The sequence below is a fragment of the Ranitomeya imitator genome, chromosome 4 (genome assembly GCF_032444005.1).
Source record: "Ranitomeya imitator isolate aRanImi1 chromosome 4, aRanImi1.pri, whole genome shotgun sequence".
NCBI lineage: Eukaryota > Metazoa > Chordata > Amphibia > Anura > Dendrobatidae > Ranitomeya > Ranitomeya imitator.
Genome location: NC_091285.1, coordinates 64,567,819 through 64,573,818, shown reverse-complemented (window position 1 = coordinate 64,573,818; position 6,000 = coordinate 64,567,819).

The following is a 6,000-nucleotide window of genomic DNA, read 5'->3' as shown; positions in this document are numbered from 1 at the left end:
AAAAAAAGAAGGAATATAGAAATAATTATAAAACTATTTGCCTGAGTTCATGACAACAGTGCCACCTATATTGTCTTAATGGTGATCTTGACTTTAAAGGGAACATGCCATCTGAAAACGCACTCTTAACCTGCAGGTTCAGATTCTGGCGCAGGCACTTAGACCCCCGCTGCCGGGAGGAAATAAACTTTATTACCCCTGGCAGAGTTCCGGTATGAGTCATGGAGGTGGTGCAAGTGTGGGATCAGTGCTAGCCTGCTGTCAATGTGAGTGGCCAAAGCCATCACTTGCTATATGCATGATTGAAACCGGAATGCTGTTGGGGGGAATAAAGTTTATTTCTTCCTGGCAGTGTTAGTCTAAGTGCCACCACCAGGCAGGTTTAAAAAGCTATTAAGCTGCAGATTTACCCCATATCTGCAGGTTAATAGCTTTTTTTCAGGTGACAGGTTTAAGAATCTTTATTTTTGGGAGCTTATAATATTTGTTTAAAATTATTTGCTTAATCCCTTTATGACCAGAGGTGTTTTGTGTTTTGCGGTTTCGTTTTCGCTCCCCTTTTTCCCAGAGCTATACCTTTTTTATTCTTCTGTCAACATGGCCATGTGAGCACTTGCTTTTTGCAGGACACCATTAACTTTAACATATCCTGTACTGGAAAATGGGGAAAAAAATCCAAGTGCGATGAAATTGCAAAAAAGTTCAATTCCACAGTTGTTTTTTTGTTTTTTTTTACCATGTTCGCTAAATGCTAAAACTGACATGGCATTATGATTCTCCGGGTTATTACGAGTTCATAGACACCATACATGGCTAGGTTCCTTTTTATATAAGTGGTGAGAAAAAAATAAAAAATTTGGTTTAAAAAAATAAATTAAATGGGTCCACTTTCCGAGATCCGCAGCATCTCCATTTTTCATGATCTGGGGCTGGGTAAGGGCTTATTTTTTCCGTGCCGAGCTGACGTTTTTATTGATACTATTATTGTCTGTATACGATCTTTTGCTTGCTCGTTTTTGCATTTTATTGCAATGTAGTGGCAAGCAAAAACAAGTAACTTTTTTCTTGTTATGTCGTTTAGCGATTGGGTTAATTATTTTTTTATTGATAGATCGGGTGATTCTGAAAGCGACGATACCAAATTTGTGAATATTTGACTTTTTTATTGTTTTATTTTGAATGGGGCGAAAGGGGGGTGATTTGAGCTTTTATATTTATTTTATTTGCTTAACCTTCCTCTAGTGTTAGCTTTCTGTTACTCTTTCTTATGTTAACGGGTCTGCTTTGACCCGTGTCTTAAATCACCCCTAGGATACCCTAAAAACAGTTAAGGTACCTTCACATTAAGCGACGCTGCAGCGATACCGACAACGATCCGGATCGCTGCAGCGTCGCTGTTTGGTCGCTGGAGAGCTGTCACACAGACCGCTCTCCAGCGACCAACGATGTCGGTAACCAGGGTAAACATCGGGTAACTAAGCGCAGGGCTGTGCTTAGTAACCCGATGTTTACCCTGGTTACCATCCTAAAAGTAAAAAAAAACAAACAGTACATACTTACCTACAGCCGTCTGTCCTCCAGCGCTGTGCTCTGCACTCCTCCTGTACTGTCTGTGTGAGCACAGCGGCCGGAAAGCAGAGCGGTGACGACAGACGGCTGTAGGTAAGTATGTACTGTTTGTTTTTTTTTACTTTTAGGATGGTAACCAGGGTAAACATCGGGTTACTAAGCGCGGCCCTGCGCTTAGTTACCCGATGTTTACCCTGGTTACCAGTGAAGACATCGCTGGATCGGTGTCACACACGCTGATCCAGCGATGTCAGCAGGAGTCCAGCGACGAAATAAAGTTCTGGACTTTATTCAGCGACCAACGATCTCCCAGCAGGGGCCTGATCGTTGGTCGCTGTCACACATAACGATTTCATTAACGATATCGTTGCTACGTCACAAAAAGCAACGATATCGTTAACAATATCGTTATGTGTGAAGGTACCTTTATTTATGATCCAATTTGTTTCTTACCTCTTAGTTACGTTGTTAGGGTTTCTCATCCATGGAAGGATTGATTTTAATATTTTTGTTGTGGCCCCCTGGGCCTTTCATTTGAGAGCATATCCTTCATTTTCAATATTAAAATATTGTCAAATGAACCTCAAGAGAATAATATAAACTATACTCTGCAAAGTACCAACTCTAAGCTGATTTGGCCATACATGCCTGGACATGTCCCTAACTCAAGTTGTTGGAGGTAGAGCTGGCTGTGGGCTGTTGGTTTATGTTGTGTTTATGAGTTCAGTTTTGGGACTTATTCTTGTTTTTTTACTCTTATATTAGACCTGGGTCAATATTGACCCCAACAACACAAATGTTATAATTTTAATAAGAGCATTTTACAATTTAGTAAAATAGTTTTATTTTATTGTATTTTGTTTAACAATAAGTTCCTGAAAAAGTCAAAAAGTCTTGATGCAATAAGCAAATGTATGTAGAATTTGTTTGCATTTAAAACCTAAAACGGGTCGGTCACGACCCTAACACTAGAGGAGGGATAAATTAATATTTCTTAAAACTTTTTTTTAACTTTTTGCATGCTTCAATAGTCCCAATGGGAGACTAGCAGCTGCAGTACTTCTTGCTACACACAGGCAGTGATCAGATCACCTGTGTGTGGCATAAATGTTCACTTGCTATGAGCGCCAATCACGGGGCAGCACTCATAGCAATCCGGCGATGATAACCATAGGGGTCTGCTTCATACCTCTAGCTGTTGTGCTGACCCATTTGTGACTCATGATCATGTGATGAGGTCACCGATGAGCGAGATTTATAACTTGCTTCCGGTAAGCAGGAGTTAAATGCCACTGTCAGAATTTTAAAGTGAAATTTTTCTAGTTAACAGCCGCGGGTGGATAGCGATTCCACATGTGCCTGTTGCGGGCTCATATCAGCTGTATAGATCAGCTCAGCCTGCACCAAACGGGGATTCCGACATCGAAGTACTATTACACTCAATGCCGGAAAGGGGGTAAAACTAGTCACTTCAATATGTCTCGCATACACACTATAGGCAGCCGTTTTTTCTACATACGGTATCAATTGGTTTCACTAAAAGCTGTAACCAATGCTTAGAACACTTTGAATAATCATGATGCTACTATAACATGTTATGTCAATGGATTGAGATCAATAGATTGATAGAAAATTGCAAGTACACTCATTTTCCCCATATTGTTTAGCAATATAGTTAAATAACGGATACATCATCATTTGTACATAGTGAATATTTACTATTGGGTCACACAATTTAATAAAATTAATGAAATTTTACATAGGCTTTGAAACAAAAAGCAGCATTTCAGAATATTGCTCTTTTTACACCAAAAAGTTTTAAACATTACATGTGACACAGAACTAACACAGACAACAACAATTACAAGTACACATAAGTTTCTTTATCATTTTATATAAAAAAAAGAGAAAAAAATGTGCTGTAACCATCTCCACCTTTAGACTTTCATCAACGCTTTCTATGTATATTTACAAATAACAGGAAAAGGGACAAAAATATATTTTATGGTAATGAAAAAAAATAAAGTTTTTACAAAGCAAGTTATCTCTGGTCTTTTAATAATGTCATTTCATCAAAAAAGACGGAGAAATTGTATTGGTACAAGTTTATCAAGGCGTTCCACTTTGCACAAGCATTACTCTCTGCGAAAGGCAAGCAAAACTCCAGACATCTTCAAGATTATAGAGAATACATTTCTTTGTAAGTTTCCCTGCAACACTTTGCTGTTCAGCAGTAACATTCCCTCAAATGAAACAGAACATATACTTAAAGTCCATCACAATTAGTCTTGGTTGTAAGCCACACGTTGAAGGACAGAATACTACAGACATATGTATAAAAAAATCTATAATTTAGTACTTATATTATATCATGCAAGCGGTTGAATACTTGTGTGACCTATTTGAGGTGGAATTATCAGTGGTGTACAAAAGATTTTGTGTCTCCCCCCTCAACACTCTACTATATGCCTCTTTGACTTATTTGATCATCTTGTTCACCTTTGGAGTGGGGAGTCCTGCACTGGATATAGACATTTATATTCAAGATAATAATGTGTTCCCACTCTGGGCTTCATAGCATCTACAAGGCCTACCTTTATAGTATGTATACTCGTGATTGCACATCCTACTATATGTCCCTGTACACTCTACTATATGTCTCTGACTTATTGGATCACCTTGTTCACCTTTGAAATGGTGAGTCCTGTACTGGATATGGACACTTATATTCAAGATAATAGTGTGTTCCCACTCTGGGCTTCATAGCATCTACAAGGCCTACCATTATAGTATGTATACTCGTGATTGCAATTGATAAAAAAGTCTTTTAATTGTATAAAGGTTTAGTGCACATTGATGATCAATTATTAACATGAGATATACATGTGACATCATGATGTATAGCAAAAGCTACATAATACTGACTTTCTTAAGGTTTATTAGTAGTGATAAGTGAATATACTCGAGATTTCCCGTGCACGCCCCGGTGTCCTCCGAGTATGTTTTAGTGCTCGGAGTTTTAGTTTTTAGTGCCGCAGCTGAATGATTTACATCTGTTAGCCAGCATAAGTGCATGTGGGGATTCCCTAGCAACCAGGCAATACATGTGCTCGTGCTGGCTAACAGATGTAAATCATTCAGCTGCGGAGCTAAAAACTAAAACTCTGAGCACTAAAAAATACTCGGAGGACACCCGAGCGTGCTCAGGAAATCTTGAGTAACGAGTATATTTGCTCATCACTATTTATTAGCTATGTGAGCTCTGCAGTAGCTATTTTTGTAGATAGAAAAAAACAGGACCAATCTGAACCAAGGTTCCCATCATGTTAAATTTGGAAAATCTATTCTCTCTTAACTGTTTTTTTTTTCATAACGAAAAGCATGATCAGATCAAATCAAAAAGAGAAACTATAGACAAGATGTGCCAAATGTGATGTGAAAGCGACCTGAGATACACGGGTAGGCATGACAGCTGCCCACAATACATTATCAGGCAAATTAATCACTTTTTCATACAGTAAATCCTTGATTTGTATTTGTTGAACAAGTAAAATAGAATTCTAATAGGGGTCTACAAATACTGCCATTTTTATTATTCTTTTACAAGTATTCTTTTTTAGCTAATGCAATGAATACTGTAAAGAAGCAATAGGTAAAAAAAACAGTCAGTAGAAGAGAGACTTCTCTATTAAGGCAACTTTCACACTAGCATCAGACTCGGCACGTCGCAGTGCGTCGGGCCGAGGTTCTGACGCTAGCAGTGAAACGGAGGCACAACGGAGGCAGCAGATGCATTTTTCCTGCGCATCCGCTGCCCCATTGTGAGGTGTGGGGAGGTGGGTGCGGAGTTCCAGCCACGCATGCGCGGTCGGATAAAGCAGTCCGTCGGCAGCAAAAAACGATACTTGTAATGTTTTTTGCTCCCGGCGGTCCACCACAAAATGGCGCAACCGTCACACGACGGTTGCAACGTGTGTCAATGCATCGCAATGCGTCGCTAATGTTAATCTATGGGGCAAAAACGCATCCTGCAAACAACTTTGCAGGATGCGCTTTTTCCCATAAACGACGCATTGCGACATATTGCAAAAAACGCTAGTGTGAAAGTAGCCTTCGCTGACAGTTTTAGATACTGAATCTCCCTATAAAATATAAGTGCAATCCTTTAAATGCCTCTGAGTTAACCAGTTTTTTGCATGTGTAACTTTAGATCTGTATTAATAAGTGTGGACAGAGTAGCCCATTACTGAGATTAACTTCGGCACAAATTATTTTCCAATAGGATTTATAGAAATACTTGATGCTTTATTGATCCGAAGGTACAAAGAAAAAAATAACTGGCATTATACTTATGTCTGTATCTGTCTCCAAAATGTTATCGTATGCACATCAATATATATTCAATAATGTATGTGAACGTTTCGTATTTAT